Raw genomic sequence first — 23,545 nt, 5'->3', positions numbered from 1 at the left:
CAATGGGACAACAACAAAGGAACCCAGGGCAGGGGCACCATGAGCAACAGCAGGGACACCAATACAGAACACAGAATCACCCACAAAACAATGACACTATGCACTACACGCCAGGCAACCCTTTCGCGAATACGGCAAATGGAGCCCCGGCACCAGCCCCCTATAGTGGCGTGTCAGTGGTTTCAGGGAGTGTGTTCAACCAAGGGGGGGCAATGAGACACCCCGCATAGGACAGCCCACAGAGAACACTTGCGTGTCCTGTTCTATCTACCACCTACGATGCAGCAGAGGAACCATTGGTAGGGGCGCAGATAGGAGACAAGCAGTTCATATTCATGGTGGATTCGGGAGCGGAGAAATCATGCATTAGGGAGGGCCGGTTCCCGTTATCTAACCGGAAGTTAGAGACGCAGGGGTTCTCTGGGGCTGTAATTGAAGTTCCTTACACAGAAGCTTTGGATGTGACAGTGGGAGGTAAAACTGTAAAAACACCCTTACTGTATTATGAACATTCGCCAATAAATTTACTAGGGAGGGACCTTCTTAGCAAACTCAACATGACAATATCATTCACTGAGAGAGGTATAGTGTGTTCAACACCGGGAATATGCCCATTACGTGTAATGCTGGTAGTACAGGCTCACACAACTGCACCGGAAATACGTGGCTTGCCAGTGGACGAGAGAATGTTAATCGAAGGATTAAAGACGCTGGCCCACATAGTTCCTGAGCTGAAAAGGATGGATTGGAGAATACCCGCAGAGTTTCTCTTCCGCCCAATAGTGCACCCAGACATAGCACCAGGATCAGTGGTATCATTAGACCTGCATGCTGTACAGGTATCTGCAAAAAGGATCGCTGTGATTGGAATGGACATAGACAGGTGTGAATGGCGCACAGTACTGTGCATCAATGCCGACATTGCCCTACAAGACTTAACTGATGAAGATCTCTTTTCCGATTTAGAAAGCGATGGCGAAATAATAATGGAAATAGCAATGCCCTGTGACATTTTGATCAAGGCTAGACAGATTCCTGTCCAGTTGATGGCAGTGGTGGGAGCACCACCGTCATTTTTTGATGATGACATGAAACTAGTACCAAACAATTTGTGGACAACAGGCCCCCATGACGTAGGGTTGTTGCATGGAGTAACACCAGTGATAATAAAGCCCAAACAAGGGGCGATTCTACCCCGAGTGAAACAATATCCATTGTCCCGCGAAGCGCAAGAAGGGATAAAAGAGACAATAAATGCACTGCTAGCACAAGGGATAATAGTGCCTTCAAACTCCCCATGTAACACATGTATCTACCCGATCAAAAAAGCGGAGGGAGGGGCTTGGAGGATGATCCAGGATTTACGCCCCCTAAATGATGTAATACAGAAAGAGTTCCCTTTGGTCCCGAACCCTGCATCAATATTATGCAGTATCCCAAAAACGGCATCACATTTCACAGTGGTCGATTTGAAAAACGCATTCTTCTCCATCCCCTTGGCAGAAGAAAGCAGATACCTGACAGCATTTACACTAGGGGGAAAGAGATATGAACATTGCAGATTACCACAGGGATACTGTGAGAGCCCAAGCATATTCAACCGCATACTACATGAAGACTTAGGCAACTTATCAGTTGAAAGCACAATCATTCAGTACGTAGACGATTTACTCGTCTGCGCACAGAATGAAGAGACATGCAGAAAAGATTCAGTAACACTCCTGTCCCTGTTGGCAAATAAGGGGTATAAAGTAGACAAGGAAAAGCTACAATATTGTCAGAAAGAAGTCCTATACTTGGGACAGCTAATATCAAAAGACGGAAAAAGAATAATCCCTGACAGGGTAGAAGCAATAAGATCAGTGAGAGAACCCACAACAGTGAAGGAGATGCAGAAATTCTTGGGAATGTGCAACTATTGTAGAGCATGGATACTAGATTATGCTGCTTACACCAGACCCTTACTGCAAGCACTCAAGGAGGCACAACAAGAGAACAGGAAAATAGAATGGTCAGAAGAAATGAGCGCCTCATTCAAATCGTTAAAAGAGTTGATTTCGAGTGCTCCAGTACTCGCCAATCCTGATTATGAACGCAAGTTTTACCTGTTCTCACACTGCAAGGGGACACTCATGACAGCTGTACTGACACAAAAGACTTCCCCAGGACACAAACCATTGGCTTACTATAGTGGCACTTTGGATGCGGTGATGCAAGGACATTCCGCGTGCGAGCAATCACTCGCTGCAGCTGCGTTCGCAATTGAGAAAAGCGCCACAATAGTAATGGGATGCCCTGTCACAATGTTTGTGGAGCATTCATTATTTGCAATACTTGAGAGATCAAAAAGTACACTGACCACACAGCAAGCAACTGCCTATGAAATAATATTGTCCAGCGCCAATATCCATGTGGTACGATGCAGGACAGTGAATCCGGCAACATTCATTACAGAAGCATGCACAGTAGAGGACATGCAGGAACACGATTGTGCAACTTACACAGGGGAAAGAGAGGAGGACACAGTGGTGTGCGAGAATGCCCTGAGCGAGGGGGAGGTGTACTTTGTGGACGGGTCAGCATCGATTGACATGGACACGGGAGAGAAACATGTGGGATTGGCAGTGGTGAGATTAGAAGAAGGTGAGTATGAGACACTAGTGCAGTACCGCCTCCCATCACATTTCTCAGCACAAGCAGCAGAACTCATTGCCCTAATAGAAGCATTACATGCAGCTAAAGGTTGTGCAGTGACAATCTACACAGATTCAGCTTACATGACGACAACAGTACATGGAGGTCTGGCAAGATGGGGACGGAGGGGGTTTCGACGAGCAGATGGAACTCCAGTGCAACATGCAGAATTGCTGAAGGAGTTAATTGAGGCCCTACGAGATCCCACAGTGGTAGCAATAGTGAAGTGCCAAGCACATACGTCCAACACAGACGTTGTGTCTTTGGGAAACGCGGCAGCGGACGCTGCTGCCAAGGAAGCTTCATACTTTGAGAAACATGAAACAGGTGAGTATATGCTAAAGCACAAGACAAACAAAGAGCTCCCAGAAGGGTACAATACGATGCCTATATCACAAATACTAGAGTTACAGGATGGAGCAAGTGAGGATGAAAAGATGATGTGGGTAAAACGAGGGTGCAGCCAATCAGCGACAGACTTACTCTGGCGACAAAATAACTCAGGAAAGGTGGTAATGCCAGTAAAACTATTAGAAATAGCGTTTCAACAATTACACTTCCCAGCACACAACACGAAGCAACACATTGCAGCAGAGATACAAGAAGAGTGGTTCGTGCCCTGTCTTCAGGAGCACTTATCTAGATTGACAATGGAGTGCACAACATGCCAGATATACAACTCTGGAATGACATTACGTACACTCAGGGGAACAATTCCAAAACCGATTGGGCCATTCAGAGAGCTACACATTGACTACGCAGATATGGGAGAAAGGTGTAATGGGGCACGCTACATGATTGTGGTTGTATGCCCATTTTCGAGATGGGTGGAAGCAGGCCCATGTGCACGACCTGATGCTAAAAGCGCCGCAAAGTTCCTAGTAAGGGAAGTATTTCCGCGCTGGGGAATTTGTGACGTAGTTCGCTCAGACAACGGCACTCACTTTGTGAACGAGCTCTTCAAAGAAGTAACGACCCTATTGGGAATAAAACATAAATTGTGCTCGATTTATCATCCTCAAAGTAATGGCGTGGTCGAAAAGATGAACGGCCTGTTAAAAGGAAGACTATCGAAATTATGCTTCTCATTAAAGAAAAACTGGATTTACTGTTTGCCCCTTGCGCTGTTTGAGCTGAGAAATCAGCCAAGCAAGGACCACCATTTGTCCCCACACGAAATCGTGACCGGGAGACAAATGCACACAGCACACTCCCCACTGCGCCAACACTCAGACGCGCATAGAAGCGCTGCGATATTGGGAGATGAGTTCACAGAATACTTGAAAAAGCTAACAAGGGCAGCGCGCGCCATATCAAAGCAGCTCTCACCACCATTCACAAGAGAAGAAGGGAACACAACGGGGTCCCTTACGGAACCTGAAACACAGGTACAACTGATGCCGGGAGAATTCATCTATATCCGGAGCTTTGTGCGCCGGTGGAATGCACCACGGTTCCACGGACCATACAAGGTGGTATTTTGTACTCCTACGGCTGTAAAAGTGAAGGGCCTTAAGTACTGGATACATTTGATGGATGTACGAAGGGCATATAATAGTGTGCAGGAAGAGGTGGATGAGGGGGCACAGACAACAGCAAACAATACAAATGAAAATAATGAGTGAATGGGAACATGTGTGTGACGGAAATGCAACTGATTGAGAAAGTTGATGACGAGAACTATTACATTTAAGGGTATCTATAAAGATGAAAAGATTGAAAAAAAAGAAAAAAAAGAATAATACTCTGGACTTATGTGTAAATAATAATGTGATAAAAATGTATAGTGTCTGTTCCCTTGTCTGTACATCCCCAACCCCACCCCCCTACCCACTTCCATTCCCCTTCCATGATCTCTTGGTGCTGGTAGTGCCAACAAAATGTTTACATGCATGTACTTAATGCACTTTTATATCTCAAACAGGAGCTACCATGGCATCTAACGGGCAGCCTGCAACAGATAGATTTATTAGATATAGAGAATTCTTAGCTGAGAGATGTAGATATTCGTATGAGTGTGGATTATCTGTGTGCATTACATTATTTTTTACAATTATGTTTGGCCTGATTACATATTGGTTCATATTGGTATCATACTGATACCTCTCAAATATGTAACCAAATTCTTAGCGCCCTTCTACCTCTGGGTTTGGAGCGCCATACAAATAAAATAAACAAACAAACAAACAATAGCGTTCATCTCTACCGAGATGAACGAGGGGGGAGGGATTAACAGAACTAATGTGACGAATGAAACAGCAATTGTAAATACTAAAGAAGGTGATTTTTTGGTATGGGATGGAACTAAACTTGTATGGGGATATTACACAACACCATCCAATGCTGTCATCTCGAAAAATGAAGGTCTGCAGGGAAAAATGCAAAACAACACAGTGTCCCCGCCAAAAGTATCTAATTACAATGCCCGCAGTCTAAATGATCGTAACCCCTCTGCTATATCCTGGTTATATAACACCCCCACCAGCCAACCCGCCCCCGCAACCCAAAACACACTGTTAGATAACATAAAGGAAGAAAATGAAAAAATGACAGCGACATATGAAATATTATATGATGATTGGGCAAAGGGGGGCGGGAAGGAGAAAGGGGGACCCACATTGTCCATCGCCCATGAAGCCGGGAAATACATTAGACAAAGAAATAACAGACGGAAAAGGGAGGCGGGGAGGAGGAAGTATGATGAGTATTATGGGTTAGGATTCGACAAAATGGAAGACCCATGACACCCCCACCAGACAAAAAAATGGTATGCGGATATGAGTGCAACAGCTAAGCAAACAACAAATGAGAGCTCTTATGTCTGCTCCCTCATTCCCCATGCTTCAGGTACACCCAAAGTATTGTTACCCAAAGAGTTGCCTATTGTCGATGCCCAGTGTCTCCTTCATCTCACGTTATGCAGAATTAAGAACACCTTCCAGGCACATGAAGTAACTTTTAGAATGGTGCAGAACGAGAAACCCTGCTATCCAAAGACAGTAGGAGTGGTATGTCTGGAAGAGCCATTTTTTATAATACAAGGGACACTCTTTACAGACAACAAGTGGAAGGACGAAGAAGTAATATGCAAGGCTGAAGCACTGAGGGGTGTGGCACCAGAGAAACTGCAATGGATAGAAGAAACATGCACACCAGTATGGAAGGAACACATCTCAAAACTAACTTGGGTAACGGCCATTGAAAAACCCTTCAAGCTGCAGAAGGAAATAGACTATGAACTGTGTTTTAAAGGAGACGGGAAAGCCTCCATGGGGGCAAACAAGAACTGTAACAAGACCCTCACCATCCCGGATCTGAGAAAAGGGACAGCGGCCCTCATGGATACGTATTGGGTATGTGGCAACCAGGCATACCTGCACCTCCCACAATCATGGAGTGGCAGCTGCTCGATGGCCACCCTACACTCCGCACTAATGGTAATCCCGGAAAGCCATATTGATGGGAGCAAAAAGATGCGAGGAAACCCCCAACAGGGTGCGGCCCAGCCAACTGCAGAGCCACAAGTATATGTCCTGTCGTCCGGGAACAAGGAAGGGGTGCTGTCCCGAAACAAACGATCATCGAACTATATATCAAAGGCATCATCAGAATTGCTGGCACAGATCCTGGATAGATATCGATTATTCAGCTCTGCAGAAACATTCTTCGCCTCACTCATCCCAAGTATCCAGGCGCGAGCAAATGCAAAGTGGCTCCAAATCACACGTTGGGAGCTGATCCAGCTGGCAAATGACACAGAAGAAGGGTTTAACGTAATAAAAGTGGAACTGAGAGCACTACGGCTGATGACCATGCAAAACAGGTATGTCCTGGACCTGTTGACAGCGATGGACGGAGGTGTTTGCTGAAAAATCAGAAGTGCCTGCTGCACTTTCGTACCTTCCGAAGATGCAGACAACGGCTCCCTGTCCCATGTGATCGAAGCAGTACATAACCTAGGAGAAAGAATGAGAATGGAAGGTGGAACAGAAGAAAGCACGTGGTTCGACAATATCTTCTCCTGGGTTCCATCGTGGCTGGGAATGACTGTGAAATTTTTGATGCCGGCAGTAGTATTCCTCCTCTTTATTTTTTGCCTGTGCCAGGTGGGTCTTCGATGTTGTGCTAATGCAGTACCGAATGGTGCAATGATGATGGTGACAATGGGCAACACCCGCGGTACAATACAAGCTATGCAGGAAGTACAGGTACAAACAGGAACAGATGACACACCGAGATATCAGCTAGTGCCCAGGTATCACGACAAGGATATAGTAGATAAATTGTGGCATACTACCATTAAAGAGCCCCGCATACTAGAATGGTACGAGGAGGTATGGGTAGACTTGGAAGCGGAGAGCGGATGTATATACCTGACTTGTACCCCAGATGAATATGCTAGGAGAGGTGAGAGCCTGAGAGGGGTATGCAGAGCATGTTTGCCCATAAAAGGCACACCTGCATGGGATGATGCATTAATTGACGAGGAAGAGTGTAGGAGATTGGAGGGTCTAAAGAATTTGTTACTTAAGTAATGAAAGGGGGGAAATGTAGGGGAGGATTGGTCCAAAAGACCCCCCTCCCCTGCACCCTCTCCCCCGGTGAGGGCCATGGCTCGTCAGGGGTCCCCTCCTTACCACTAGGGCCCAGGTGGTGGATGGGTCACCTGCCGAAGGTATCGACCAAACCTGCTGAATTTAGCTAGGCCTCGGAAACCATTTTGTCTAATAGAGATTGCTTGGGCTCTGCGCACCGCATCGCGGCCCCCACCTTTGGGGAGTTTCAATTATCCCTGTGGCCACAGCTCTCTGGCAGATCCGCCGAGAGCCCGTTCCCACGAACAAGACGGACATGAGCTAGTGTAAGATACCAACACTGTAACATTTCACCTTCCGCAGTGTATCACTGCTCCCAGCATGACCCGGCCAGCAGGGCCTGGGTGGAAAAAGAACTGTAAAATGGTCCTTTGATAAAAGCAAAGTTCCCAAATACCAATGAGAAAACTACCTGCAATGGAAGCGCTCTCTCTGCAAACCTCTCTGACTAAAAAACCTGTAAAATGTATAAATATGGCAGAATGTGTGCTCATATGACGTTAGGAATGAAGCACCCACATCACTGCAGTTATACAGAAATAGTAAAAGCGTCCCGGGGATTTTTTGTTATGTGTGTCATTGAAAAGATTACACCCCACGGTCCCGCGCCATAACCAAACTAATGCTGCTAGAGTGCAAAGAAAGACAAATGCAACCATGTTGAGGGTTCGTGTGAAGGGTGCACAAAAATGCACCCTATGTGTGTGTGTGTGTCCAGGCCCACTATGTGCCACTGCCGTCAGCCTCAGTGGCGAGTTGTTTCTATGTGCTCCACCAACCTTACTACTACCTCACTTACCACGAATGTATAAGCATATAACGATATGTTGTAGTTGTTAAAAACATAGTGTGCAAGGAATGTGCTCGGATTGGCTATATGAGAAGCATTGGCAATATTAAAACATGAGCTTTGGAATGACTCAATTAGTATTGTATATTATTTGAATGTTCATGCTACTTTCACCTAAAATCGGCAACACACGAGGAAAATACCTTTGTGAGCGTATGCAGGGCCATTCCGCCTCCCTCCCAGCGAAGCCTTCCAGACGAGAAAGCAGAGGCCTGTGCCGCGCTGCTCCACCTCCCCCAACTCGTCTGGAGCCACTTCAAAGATTTGTAGTTCCCTCTGCAGCACCCAAGGCCACGGCCCGCCACCTGTATTATTTACAACCCAGCAGTAAACCTCAGCCTGAAAACACAAATCCAGAGGCGCCCTTTCTTAAACCCCACGACCCACTGGCTCACCTTAGGTTAATGGCCCCTGTAAAATTAGTCTATTCTCAAGACAGTGGACAACCACAGTTGGGGATTGGTAAACCTCTTACTCCGTGGAGTGAAGTCTAATATCTACAAAAAGAAGTTTAAGGTTTTTTCTTAAAAAAAGGGAAGAAAGTGCCACCACTTACATGGGTATCCTGTCTCACAGATAAGTTTTTAGGCAAAATTAGATATAAATTTTATTAGTCATACAAAATTCATTTTAAAAATAAAAAATTCATCATAAAAAATGATCATATCACATAGAACAAACAATCAATTCTAAAACCACACAAGTAATTCAGCTTCAATCGGTTCTAGTCTCAAATTTGATCTTTTGGTCAACCCGTATGACCCAATCACACTGAGTCCCCTCGCCTCGAAATCAACTTTTGGCTAATTCAGTTCTTAGTTTCCCAAAAACCCAACTTGTACAAGTTTCTGTCCCATTATCACAACAATGTAGGACATTCTTCAGGGGTGTGTAGTGTCTTGTGTAGATCTTATTCAAGATGAAACCACATTTCCAAAATTCTATCTTCTTTTAGAAGTCGGTATACCCTGTTAATATAAAGGAGGCACTGTATTACTCTCTCTTATCACAATGTTAGTCCATTGATTATACTAACTTTTTAACCCTTATCCCCATAAGGGTGAAGAAAATGTTATTAATAACATACCTTCCTGACTTGAGGGTTCTCTATCCCAGAGTCTTCTTTCAACCTCAATTGGTTAAATTAAGGCAAATATCCAATTAATTAAGGACTTCATGCCTGTGTTCCTGTATCTTCTGTCCTAGTACACAATATACACACGTATTAGACTCTTATAACCCATAACTATGAGCTCAAAAGCCCATGTTTTCCTCATGGAGGCATCTTACCATATAGTTCTAGACTTGTGCCATCCAGGTTTACTCCATCAATACTGTATCCTTTCACTTGGTTCTGAAAACTTCATCTACCCTTCAGGCTATATATACCTGAAAGACATCAAAACGAAAACACAAGACACCTCAGTGGAATGTCCACGTGTTAAAATCTCCTACACATCTTGTTTAAGTTAGCAAAAAACATTACTTACTCATGACTCCCACTGGGGCTGGATATCTTCAATATTGTCCTGCTAGCCCTATCCAGTGTGCTTATCTACAGCACTCTAAATGCTCTTTCCCTTGATAGGAAAAATGCAGGCTTGGTAGTATTCAAATATCCTGCTCTTAACTTAGACCCCGCTTGTTCAAAAAACGAGCAACGAACAACTCAGGAGAAAATCTAGGTCCCGTGTTTGTCCTCGCGGGCAACGCGATGGCGTCATCACGCCCCACGCGGATCGGAAAACGCGTGTCGCGCAATGGTGACGTCACTACGTCCCGTGATATACATGCGCGAACCCATAACTGGGAATTGAAGTCCCGGGTCGCCCACTAATCCGCCATACTGCTGCAGAATGCTAGTCTGGCCACCCAGATGCCCTAATGACTATAATTTCATCCTGAAAAAGACCTCACAATAAATGTGAAACACAAAACCATTTCAATTCAAAACACATTGAGTCGTTTCGAATCATTACAGTAGAATCCTCCATACATTCTGAAAAACAGTCGGTATTATACATGTATTGTATACCCTCTGTAACAATTTCTCATATGTCATTAAATATAATATGTGCACATATTCGGCGATCAACATGATCTCTTAGTTTCATCAATCCCAATTCAAAGTGCCCAATGGAAAAAAAGGAAAAACCGAGTCAGAGGTAGCTGCCTAGGTATTATGCCACTCCACGCCTTCATTCAGACCGTGGAGATGGCTTCTGGATAAAAAAATAAGTTTTTGTTCCAACTGTAATAACTTTCTATTGATCGATAAATGTGACTCCCCTTTGACTTGTTTCAGAATCACCCATTCAAATTCATTACTAGTATGTTTCTTTTCAATAAAATGTTTTACCATTGGCGCTTGTTCAACTCTATTCCTAATGCAGCTCCTATGCTCGATCATCCTTGTTTTACATTTTCTGTTTGTCTTTCCTATGTACATAAGTTGACATGGACATTTGATCAAATAAATGACATTACTTGTTTCACAATTTATGTGTTCTGTCATTTGCCATATTTTACCCAAACCTAAGTCAACTGATGTAGTTTTCCTCGTTTGCTGACACATAGTACAGTTGCCACAGGGATAATGGCCCTGGACTGGTGAAAGGCCCCACAAATTCATCTGTTGACCTATTCTCTTCTTAGTCTTAACATCATTCCTCATGACTAGCTCACGTACAGTAGTGCTCTTTTTGAAAGCTATAATTGGACTTCCCATTTCCTTAGTCATAATTTTCTTCCAATTCCTCTGAATGATACTCTTGATTTTATATGAAAGATTACTAAATGTATTCACAAATACTAGCGGGGTTTCTCTGGTATCTCTATCTCTACGTATTTGTTGGTCCAAGAGGGCTTCTCGGTTATTATTGAAAGCTCTCTTAGCCGCCTTCTTGACCAAAGAAGAGGGATATCCTCTGTCTACCAATTTGTCAATAAGCACATTGGAAATGTGGTTTCATCTTGAATAAGATCTACACAAGACACTACACACCCCTGAAGAATGTCCTACATTGTTGTGATAATGGGACAGAAACTTGTACAAGTTGGGTTTTTGGGAAACTAAGAACTGAATTAGCCAAAAGTTGATTTCGAGGCGAGGGGACTCAGTGTGATTGGGTCATACGGGTTGACCAAAAGATCAAATTTGAGACTAGAACCGATTGAAGCTGAATTACTTGTGTGGTTTTAGAATTGATTGTTTGTTCTATGTGATATGATCATTTTTTATGATGAATTTTTTATTTTTAAAATGAATTTTGTATGACTAATACAATTTATATCTAATTTTGCCTAAAAACTTATCTGTGAGACAGGATACCCATGTAAGTGGTGGCACTTTCTTCCCTGTAAAATTAGGACATCCAATATTATGGCAACATTACAGCAACACATCCATAATGACTTCTAACAAGACATGATGACATGTACCGCCTGTCCCATGCCCCGAGACCCAACCCCACGACCTGTGGTACCCGGTCAACAGGACGCTGATAACTATGTACTGATAAATCGCCAACAAACCCCACTCTAGGTGCATTCCTCCTGTGTTGCATTAACCTGTAGAATAACCTATTGGAAGATTTACTAAAGAAGATAATATTGCAAATGGTTGAATGACTGCGGTATGTATGGCCTAGTGCAAAGAAGTCAGGAAAAGGCATTCATCTCTGACACTGGCCACAGTGGTACAACGACACCGCCCGGATGAACCCAGCTGACCTGCCAGGCAAAGCCCAACCCACGAGGCTAACCAGTGACGTCCTCCAGCCGCGGCCAACCACATTGCAGCAGCACCTATAGCTAGTCGTTTTTCACCCAATCCCAATGAACTTGTGCCCCTTATAGTATGTAGGTTCTGATGAAGTTCTTTGTAAATATATACGCCTGTCTTTGCTATTGTCAGACAGAGCGCTCTCGGAGTTTGCAGAGTTCTTTGCATGCCCTATTCTGATTGATAAATTCCCATTTACGCTCACCCGCACTTTGTCTTGGCCTTATTCCCATCCTGGGAGAGTCCATTATTGTCTCTCTTTGCGGGGAGGATCGTGCTGGTTGGGGACGCTTGCCTTCACCTACCAACCTTGTAATGGGGTGGTAATTCCCCCTTTCTCCATGGCGGAGTCGGTAAATTACGGGCATGGACCATGGTGCTATTAGCACCATGGTTTTCCGCCTGGGTCGTAATGAGGCCCGATGTAATGTTTATAATACTTCACATGCACAATACCAGCAACAAGGGAAGATAAAATCTTTGTTCCATGGGTCACATGAAGATTTCATTTAGGCTCAAGGCAGACCCTTTTGGCTTGTTGGTGGGCAAACCTCACAAAGTACTCCCCCACTGCAAGCCTGGCTTTTACAGCTCCCCACCCCAGCTGTTTATAACTACAGTAAAGTGTGTCCTGCTAAGGGTGTCAAAAACCAAGTGTTCCCCTGACTTCCTGTCTCTGAAGGCAATTCTGTGCAGAGCAAATGGCTCTAGCTGGTGCATCCCAGGTGTTTACAAGCTGCAACCAACCTCGAAGAAACTAATACACAACTCTGGTCACAGGCTGGCTCAGAGTGCCAAATGACCTGGAGCAAGGGAAGCTCATATTTGCACATGTGAAGATTCCCTTTGTTTAAATGGACTGTCACAATAGTTGCATTTTTCTAGAAACCACAAGTCGCACTGATTACATGTATAATTAGTTTAGTTTCCAGGCGATTCTGTTGATGTCAAATTCCTCCTCCTGCAATTTAGGGAATTGTAATGACCAGATAAAATGTGTTCCTGGCTGCTCTGAACATGTTCTGAAATTGGGAGTTGGCGAACTGGTGGAGGGTAAAATTAGGAATGTTGTCAATAAATTGCATGTTCCTAACGATTAGGCTTTTCGTAAAAATGGTGGAAAATTGCCAAACAGCCGTGCAAAGTGGTGTGACCTGGCTGTCGTGTTATATAATTTCAAATGATCAGCTGAATTCAAAAATATATATATTATGGCAGTTACTAGTAAATCGTTTTTGACACATAACTAGTTTTTGCCAGAAATTTGACTTGAGAACAAATGGGGATTGCGAATGGGAATTGATATGATATGATATTCTATTTATATAGCGCCTATACAAAATGTGTTTCAAAGCATTTCAAGGCAAGGGAGGGAACAAGGGACAAAGGACACATGCTATATGTATGCTCCAGACTCCTAAACCAACCCTTAGAGAGGGGCTGGATTTGGGAGTAGAGAGAAAGGTAACTGTCCAATCCTATTTGTTGGAACTCTTGCAGGGTACTCCCCAAGATTGCAAACTTGATGGTGTCATCACCGCTATATAAAGTGGATGCACTATGAGGAAGGGAAAGAGCTGCTGAAACTTACCATTTGACAGCCGCTAGGAATCACTAAAGGCGATTGCATCAGGGTGGAGCTGTCTATTGCTAGGGAAGCCTAAAAAAGTCCAGTTTGCGTGTTGTGTGACAGGTGTCAATGGCACATGGGGCCCTCCTGCGCTGATAGCCAATGAGAGGAGAAACGGTTGTCACCGTGGTTCCGTCTTGGATTCCTGAGACAAGAAACTCCAACAGTTCAGCACAGCCGGTGAGTCGGAGAAGACAGATAGTAAAACCGAACTATGCTGGGCACAAGGTTGCAGGCAGCAACCTTGTTGAACAAAAAACTTGTGTAAATGAACTTTACAGACCCTTGGTAAAAGGTTCAGAAACAGAGTGGTCAGGCGTTGCCGGGGCACTCATTCAAAGGACTCTGACTGAAGCCCTTCTGGGTTGTGTTGTTTTGTTGAAACTACTAAAACCAAGAGGCCTTAGGAGAGGAGCGTCAAGCAAAACCCCTCGTACATTCGAAAGTCTTTGACAGATGAGGAGAAAAGTGATTGAACTGTGAAACTGGCAAATGTGAACCACGACCGTGGGATGCCTGCAAATTGAGGGTAACTAGTGATATACACGTGAACAGTGTGAACCCAGCTGAGGGATGTCCACAATGGACAGTTGGTGAAAAGGACATTGAGACTGTTAAGTGATACATTTTTCAGTGAAAGGCCGTAGTGGACCCGATTGAGGGAGGCTAACGTTGCAAGAAGAATCAGAGCCCAGCTGTGGGGGATCCAAGAGGCAAAGAGCAGTCACCAAACGTGAAAAGATTGCCAAAGGAACTTTTCTTTGCTTATTGTTTTTAGTACAGCCAGCCTTCTAAGGCAAGAGACTTCTGACGGAAAGAGACTTGGCCTTGGAAGGTCCTGGCATCATTGAAAGGTACTTTAACCTTGTGCTGGCGAGGCCCAGGAGTGTGCTGTGCTCAAAGGTCCTGCCTTGTCCAGTGCTAAAAACGTAGGGAAGGGAGACCCAGCCATACCATCCTGATTTATCATTTGGTGGACACTTTTTTCTTTTCTTGGGAACATTATCCCACACTATTTTGTAACTTAGTTGTAAGGATTGGCAGTAGGTTTTTGAGTATAGGCCCTTTTTATTTGACAAGGTGCCACTAGGACTGCTTTATTATTATTTGATGGTCGTAGCTTGCTCCCATCTTAGATTTAGGTTTAGATTAGGTGTTTTTCTCACCCATTATGCAGTTTAATGAACACCCTTGAACTGTGATCACTTGTGTCTGTCTTGCAACACCCGCCTGATTCTTGGCTCAGTGGTCTCAAGGGGCGGGTTCCAAGCGGCGTGATATGAGGCTGAAATAGGGATGAATAAAAGAACTGACAATAGTTAATTGTGTGCGACTTAGCTTGGGGAGGGAAGGAACTCCCTGTGTTGAGGGTGGACTCTCAATAAACTGCTACAGTAAGTGCTATACTATTGCTAAATGCATTGCTTAGTCTTTTTGATAAATCCTTCTGGATTACTTTTTAAAAATGTCAACATTTCTTGGATATTCTTGTGTTTGTCTTTTTGGATTTTGTGCGCATGATTGATATTTTTAACACTAAGCCACCAAGCCAGCCAGTTTTCATTAATTTCTATTTTATATTTTTAGAATGACTCTATTGGGCCTGGAAAATAGAGATACCATTTGTTTGATGCATATTTGGTACCTTGGCAATTCTCTCGTCCTCTCGCTTCTCTAGGTATAAATTGCTCAGATAGTTTCATCTCTGTAATTTTGAATAGTAACAGTGCTTTTCTCTTGGTTCCCTAATGAAGAACCATGTTTGGTCTGAAATGCATTGTCTGTGTGTGTCTACCTTAATTCTATTGAAGTAGCTTTTTACCATATGAAATGGTATGATTATTTGTATTCTCTGAGTTTATTTTTACATTTATAACCTTGATGTATCCTTTGCTACGTGGAGGCAGCCATCACTGGGATTTATCGTTTAAGTCACTTTCCAGGAGTCAAAGCCTCCCAGTGGGGAATAAAAGGTTTCCTGGGCAAGACACCATTTCTTGTTATTGGAACTCCAAGGGCCAGGCACGATACATAAGTGCCTCACCAGCTTCAGACCACACTGGAAAACAGGTGGACAATTAAAATCAATTCGGATCGGGTTCTGGCAAGTTTAATTGTATGTTCTCATATGTCACAATATCAAACATATAGAAATGATATGTATTTGTGGCCAAAGAATGGGAAGGTGCAGTTAAAGGAATGTGTGTGCTAGTACTTTAACAGGCAGATGATGGATGATTGAATTAGGTTTCAGGAAGATGTTTTGGGAAGACATATGCATGCCACTGGCTAGCTGCAAGGTTGCCAATTCACATTGCAGTCCCAGGTGAGTCAGTAGACATGGCCCAGCAGCAGGGGTGTTGCTTGGTCTGGAAAAAGATCCGGGGCTACGCTTATGTCGGGACCGTCGGGACTCGGGGCTAGCTAACCGTTTAGTTGTAGCCGCTGAGTTTCTATCCGGGGCTACAACCAAAAGACCCAGGGCTATAGACCCCTCAGCCATCCCCTAGCAACGCCTCTGTGCCCAGCAGAGTATAAATGTGTGCACTAGACTTTTCAGCATGTTGCATTTTTGAAAGTGGGGCCTGTTTTGGATAGTCCACTTTCTCAGGGAGAAATCAACCATCATTTTGCATATCAAAAATCACAAAAGCTAAAGATTGCACACCATTGCAGATGGCTTTCTGTCACATGACGGAAACGTGGTGTACTGGGAGGGTGAAAATGTGTCCAAGGTTGGAGGGTGTCTTTCCAAATGAAGGTGAGTTAAGAGGTATGAGTCAGACGCGGACGGACAGAGACTTCACGGAATTGTGTTAGAATGTGTCTGTAAAGTCAGCAGGAGGTAGTGCTCTATGAAAGCCTACAGTAGCCTACACCTAAACCTGGAGGGGTGGCAGGGGTGGGTGGCACATACTGCACTCTGGGCCGTTATCATCAGCATTGCCTGGGCCAAGAGCCCATTTTCCTTCAATGTTTTCAAGAGGGTTCCATGTGTGGCCATTTGACCTTTGCCACAAATAATATGCGGATGCAATTCCTAAGTGTTATTAAAATCCCAAAGCATGGACAGTGCCCCATGGCGAGTGGTCCTTTTCCCCGCTTGCCAGGGTTGAGCCGAGCGGGATTACTGATTGGGTTCCAACTCTGCCTCTGCTTTCCTGCCCATGGAAAGACATCTTATCAACTGCGGGCAACTGGCGGCGAGGATCCTGCCCCTGGAGGAAAGTAATAATGTCATGTCATGTTTCACAGCCATTAAAGTAATAGGCAGAATCGCCTATGAGATTTTACAAATCCAATAATATTTGGAAATAAATAGTGACCAAAGGAATTAAATTGTCGAATGTAGCTCCACAAAGCTCATTTTCATATCCAAACGAGTTCATTTTTGCTTCCTCCTTCACTACTCCTTCTTTGCCTACTGCCCTTCCTTTCTTCCTTCCTCCCTCCTTTCTGTTCCCCTTATCCATTCCCTATTTTCGTTTCTACTTCTCACCTTCCCTCTCCTTCTCCCTCGCTCGAGCACACTCTCTCCCAATCACTCCCTTTCCTTTCTTACTCCACCCATTGTTCACTTCATTCTTTCATCCTTCCCTACTTCCCTTCATTCCTTCCTCCCTCCTTTGTTTCTTGCCTTACCAAATGTCATAGGAAGGGCGGGGAGCACTGTTTAGCCTGGGGAATTTGTCTCGGGAGGATAGCTCAGGGGCAAGGTGGAGCACCACAGGTTCGATCCCCGGGTCTGGGCTTAGAAACCTCTGGGTATTAAGCGCGTTATAAATAACCTATCATATCATAGCAATAGTCTGGCAGCTTAGCTCAGGGCCAGGGAGAGATCACTTCAAGCCATGCCCTGGCTCCAGACTAGCTATTGGGATAAATGCATGGTAGGCACCTTGCAGTAACCTGTTTAAATACCTAACAGGAGATGGGCCATCACCTTGACTTCCTAATGCGTCAGCAGACAAGGCATAGGTCAGGGATCTGCAACCTTTGGCTGTCCTGATGTTTTGGAAGGTAATGGGCCAAAATGTCTCCCTCACAATTACGACAGGCGAAAATGCCGATTTTTTTTCATACCCCCCCTTACACCACATAAATATGTGGGGGGTATATGATATAATATTAATATGGGGGGATGCAGGGGGTCTACGGCCGCTTATATATGTGTTGTAAAGGGGGTTTTAAAAAAAATTCAATAAAACAAAAAGTCCGCATTTTCGGCCGTCGTAATTATGACGGTCGCAGTGATCACATATATCTGTTTTGGACTACATTTCACATCAGGCCTAGATCGCTTATTCAGCGGTAAGGGTCGATAGGATGTGTAGCCCAAAACATTTGGAGTGCTGCAGGTTGCAGACCCCTGGCACAGGCAGTATTTGGGGAGCTCTGTTTGCAGAACTGGCAACAGGCACGTGTTGCATTATTTAAATGCTCTTAACAATGCAGGCTTAAACCCTGTGCAATTCCCGACTGTCGAGCCCGGCTGAGCCGGCCCACACCCTCCTCAAAAGGAGTCATGAAAAGGACTCCCACCCCCCTTGACACAGGCACTTAGAGCCGCACCCCACTGCTTCCTAGCAACCCTTCCTGTGGTTGACATGTAGGTTGGAGCTAGTAGTTAGCGCCTAAGGGGACACCGTCGACTACTGGCATTTATGGTGGGTTACCCTCCTAATAATACACCCTACTATTTACACTCCGCCAGCTTTACAATACGTTCTTAGCCATCATCAATAGACCATCACCTACTGCCTAGGCCTCTGCCGCATCCCTAGGGATGTCATTTGAGGGTTGCCAGGGATAGCGTCTGCTACCCCTGGCTCACCCTCTGCTACCCCTAGACCTGTTCTTGCAACCCAGGCCACTGGGTAAAGAGGCAGTGTCAAGAGCAGATATCTGTGCTGCACCTGAAAAGGGCCGCGGTAAATGCAGCTAAACGTGCCACCGCTTTATTCACCTGAAATCTAGATCTCATTCGTTGGAGAAATAACAGAGATGCAGGAAAAATCATGAAGCCGCCATCACTGACAGGTTGCACTCAATTAGTGAAAAATGCCTGAATGGTTGGGTTCAAAGACAGGGCTGTCTTTGCAGCTCATAGCCAGTACTATAGCAACAGGAAGGGCATGGGGGCTAGGTCTAGGCTGAGCCTGCAGTACTCAGTGACAGCACAGCATGAACGCACATCTCATCATTGTTTCTCGTTGTATGCTTTGCACATCCAGTGATCCACTGGGCCTGTGATGAGAGGGGTGTGCTCCAGTGGCCTCTGCCACCAATGCTACCAGGGCACTGTACGACCTGACCCAGGTCCGCCAGAATTGCATCATAGGCACACTGCAGATAAATGAACAGTGCGATCATTAATTTAGATGAAGTTGTCCTCCACCTTTGAAGTAAACCATCTGTTGTTTCCTCAAGCAAGATAAATACATATTTGGAAGGATAGCTCAGGGGTAACACACTTACTTTGGGAACAAGAGGATGCAGTGCAACATGGGTTTGGTTTCTGGTCCAGTGCTTAGAAGCTGGAGAACGCTGTTATTAAGCAAGATCTAAAGGACCAAAGAAAATAATAATATAGGCCTTTTTTAGGAGTGATGTCATGGAGCTGCTGCTGCTGCTTACATTTTACATTTTAAAATAAAAAAAACCTGCAAGTACTGTGACCTGCAACACATCCTTCCCCTCTATCTCACATCTAACAAAGAATCTGTGGGCTAATTACCAAATAAGCGAAACAGAAAGGTGATGCGAGAAAGGTTTCAAATCATTCATAAACACTGGCACAGCTCTGGGCAACCATCCATACCATCGTTATTTGCCTGCCAATCCACCACAGAAGGGAAAGACTATTGCAAATCATGCTTGACCCCACCCCAAAAAGGCCAGTCCAGCCCAAACTGCTAGGTTACTTCCCTTCTGCATGAAACCACAAGCATCCCCAGACATGTTCCAGCCTCAGTGGGTATCAACAGTGAGATGTAGCCTAGGTCTATAGGCCCATCAGGCTTTTCTAAAGGTGATGTTGTGGAGCTGCTGCTGCTGTTCACATATTAAAATAGAAATCCCTGCAATTACTGTGACCTGCAACACATCCTTCCACTTATCTCCCATCTAACAACACAAACTGTGGCTTACTTACCAAATAGGCAACACAGAAAGGTGATGCCCGGAAGTTTTCAAATCCTTCATAACCACTGGCACTGCTCTGGGCAACCCTCCAGACCATCGTTTTGTCTGGTTGGACTTGTGTCGGTCAGTTGCTGTTTCCAGTCTGTGGCCAGACACTTAGCAGGCACTGGATGTCTGAGCTTTGGGGTTCAGGCCTCATCGAGATGCTCTGTCTGTTTACAGTTTAGCCAGAGTGATGTAAAATAGTCCAGATTGTTGTGTTGGACGTCTGCTTACATTCACAGTAATTTGATAATATAGGATGATACACACTGATATTAATGTTACATATGGTGATCCATTCTTGTATGAAATGTATATCATATTACAGTGATATCGTAACCATATTTTTCTTAATGTACTGAGGAACAATGCTATGTGATGCCACTTCTTGTTTTGTCACGGGGTGAAAGGTTGTGTGCCATCACTTTCCATGATGTCACTTTCGGTTGGGGTCAAATGACATCACTGACTTTGATGTCATCAGAGGTCAAGGGTCATGTGAGGTCACTTCCGCTATCCCAGGCATTTTGGTGAAAGGACGCTCCTGTGCATCCCCAGCCTTATACTAAATGCCTGTGGAGAGCCTTGAGGAGTGAGGCTTCCAGAAGCGCCTCCACATTAACCATAACAAGTTGAGCAGTAACTTGTTACCGTGCCCCTGCCTCTTGAAGACAGAGACAGGGCCTCGTGAGAGAAGTCATGTGGTTCGTGACGTGGAAAGAGGGAGGGGAGAGAAAAGGTTCACTTTCGTTTATGCAGTCAAATAAAGAAAACGTTGATTCATCCCGCTGATGTGTGTCCTTATTTTACAAGGCCTCCAGAGGCCAACAACTGGTGACGAGGCTTACTCCTCGTACACCAACGTCCTCCTCCTTCCAAGAGCGGGCGATCCTGCCATGCTGTGGCTGCGCAGATCATCCTGCGGTGCACCCGATCATGGGCCCTGCCTTCCTCCAGTATGTCGGGCAGTCCGCCTGATGCCTGCAGTCCTGAAGCAGACCCAATCCCGGGCCCTGCCTTCCTCCACGAAGTTGTCCTCTGTCCATGGGTGGCACGCAAGCAGACACACGCCGTCCCATAGCCGCGTGGCAATCCACCATTGGCGAAGTTCCTGCTCCTCCCTGCTCCGTACGCAAAGATTCCAAGTGGGTGTCACCCTCGCCCTCCCCCCACCGTTCTGGTCCTTCCAGCCTACTCTCCACATACTCGAGGGATAGAACAGTGGCAGAAGGAAACGCACACTCCAGCAGAAAAAAGGACAAGCCCATTTCTTCCTGGAACTCACTGCTAAACAAAACAGAGGGTGCCACACTCACACAGAAACCCCTGTCCCATGGCGCAGCCACCAGTTGACAGACACTTGACTGACCCAACCTGTCACCACCATGAGTACACCCCCGATCAAGCTGGGCAAGCCCCAGCACCTCCAGCACCCGCAACAAAGTCAACTGCCACCGCATGGCGAATGCCTCCGCCGTTCTCCATGACCCCGCAAGCAGAAAAAAGGCCCCGGTGGGTAGAATGGCTTGAGGACTTCAATAATTTCATCGCAGCAGCAGGTTAAGAAACCTCACTACGACTACGTAGCATCTTTCATAACACAGTTGGCAATGAAGTGAAGACATTGATTAAAACCATTCCAGTGGCTGAACACCCTAATTTCACGTCGCTGCTCACAGCTCTCAACAAGAGAATTGTCATAGAGCCTAACAGAGACTATGAAAGATACATGTTTAATTAATGTACCCAAAGGGCAGATGAAACCGTAGAAGAGTTTATCACCCGACTACGAATCAAAGGAGCACACTGCCAGTTCCATGCACTCTCCTTAGATGAAGCTCTTTGTCTACGAGTCAGTGAAGGGTGTACCTCTCCGACACTCAAGAAGCAGTTGTTTAAGAAACCTCTCACCATCGACGAGGTCAGCGAGATGGCCAGGATCCTCCAAAGAGTCAACATCCAAGCGACTCAAATGTTCAGCAGCACCACGTCCAAGCAAGACAGAGGCGATGTAGTAGCGGCAATCCACACGAACACAGCACAAGGAAGAGACAGAGGAAATGGACCCAGTTACCAGATAACACCACGGATGCAGCGACAGTGCTACCACTGTGGGATGGCCTTTCACCATGCAGGAACATGCCCCGCACTCACCCAGAAATGTGGAAATTGTGGAAGAGAAGAGCACTTCCAGCCAGTTTGCCGAGAAGGCAGGCCATTTCCCACACCACGAGCACCCACGACGCCACAGTACAGGTCATTCCAAAGGACACTGTAGAGCCAGCCCTACCAGATGTGCCCATACCAACAAGGGTCGAGGAGATATGTGAGAGTGGTTGAAGAACTCTACCCAGAAGACGAACCACAAGAACTCGAAGCACAGTTCGATGAGTATGACAGACCACTGCCTCCACGCCATGGACATTACACCATGACACCCTATGGCCAAGAACATGAGAGCGAACAATATGATCTGTACTCACAAGACAAATATGTGATACTTATTATGGATGATAGGGAAGCCAGAGAAACACCCTGGATACCGGTAGAGATATGTGGAAAACAGTTTTGCTTTCTCATCGATTCAGGGGCCAACATGAATATTATGGAGGAGAAAGAATTGCAACAGATCCAGGACAGACCAATACTAACACAAACAACTTCCAAGATTGTTCAATGGGGCGCTGACGTCCCACTCCATTCCACTAGAACCTCCAAGCACCGGCTCATCCTTCGACATAGGGTCACGACAACGGTCATCCACGTGATCCGGAATCCAACCAAAGGGAGGTGCCTTTTGAGCTACAGGACGGCCTTATGTCTGGGAATAATTGTTATCCATGTCCAGGAAGGTGACACCATCCTCTCGACAGCCCCTATGTCTGAAATCAAAGAACGGATCTGCAACATGGAGGACAACCTGTCAGTAACACCTGCCATCACTGGTGGAATTCCCACTCCTATGCAGAGGGCTAGGCAAAATGAAAGTCCCTCCAGTCAAATTACACATTGATCTGTCTGTCTGCCCTGTTACTCAGCACCCACGTAGAGTCGACTTTCACCTCCAAGCAGCCGTATTCAATGAACTTAACCACCTACAAAGGACAACATCATTGAACCTGCCACGGGCTGGGTCTCACCACTCCTCATCGTACTGCAAGAAGGTGGTCGCCTCAGACTCTGCGTAGACATGAGAATGGCCAACACCGCCATCCTGCGGGAATGACATCCCAGCCCAAGAATAGAGGACATGATAGTTGAACTTAACAGAGCTGTCCTCTCTTTCAAACTCGACCTCAACCAAAGTTACCATCAAATGGAATTTCACCCTGAATCCAGGGCCATCACCACCTTTGCCACCCATGACAGGCTTTTCTGCTACAAAAACGCCTGAATTTTGGCATTTCGTCGGCAGCCGAGATTTTCCATGAAGCCATCAGGCAGGTCATCAGACCGATTAAGGGGACACTCAACTACAGTGATTACATTCTCGTATTTAGGAAGTCACGAGAAGAACATGATACAGCCCTACGTGCTACCTGTGCCGCAGTTCAAGAGGCAGGATCGAGACTTAACCTGGAAAAAGTTTTCGGGCACATCTTTTCGGCCGAAGGCATGACCCTGGACCCTGACAAAGTTTTCACCATATTCAACTTGCAGGAACCGAGCCAAGTGGCTGATGTCAGATCGTTCTTGGGAATGGCGGGCTTCTGTGCTTCTGGGCTTCTGTGCTAGATACATCTCCCACTTTGCCACCATCACCGAGCCGCTACGGCGGTTGCTGCAGAAAGAGGTCCCGTTCACAT

At 45.5% G+C, this 23,545-nt stretch overlaps 1 protein-coding gene across 1 annotated transcript in view; it reads right to left on the bottom strand.

Annotated features, from left to right (window-relative positions):
- The window catches only part of RAB3B (RAB3B, member RAS oncogene family), a 966,803-nt gene that overhangs the window by 898,853 nt on the left and 44,405 nt on the right, over positions 1–23,545 (bottom strand). The gene's annotated exons all lie outside the window — the stretch shown is intronic.

The sequence above is a fragment of the Ambystoma mexicanum genome, chromosome 1q, assembly GCF_040938575.1.
Source record: "Ambystoma mexicanum isolate Mex_15411 chromosome 1q, UKY_AmexF1_1, whole genome shotgun sequence".
Lineage (NCBI taxonomy): Eukaryota > Metazoa > Chordata > Amphibia > Caudata > Ambystomatidae > Ambystoma > Ambystoma mexicanum.
Note: the sequence above shows the minus strand (reverse complement) of the source record. Positions and strands in the feature narration are given on the sequence as shown.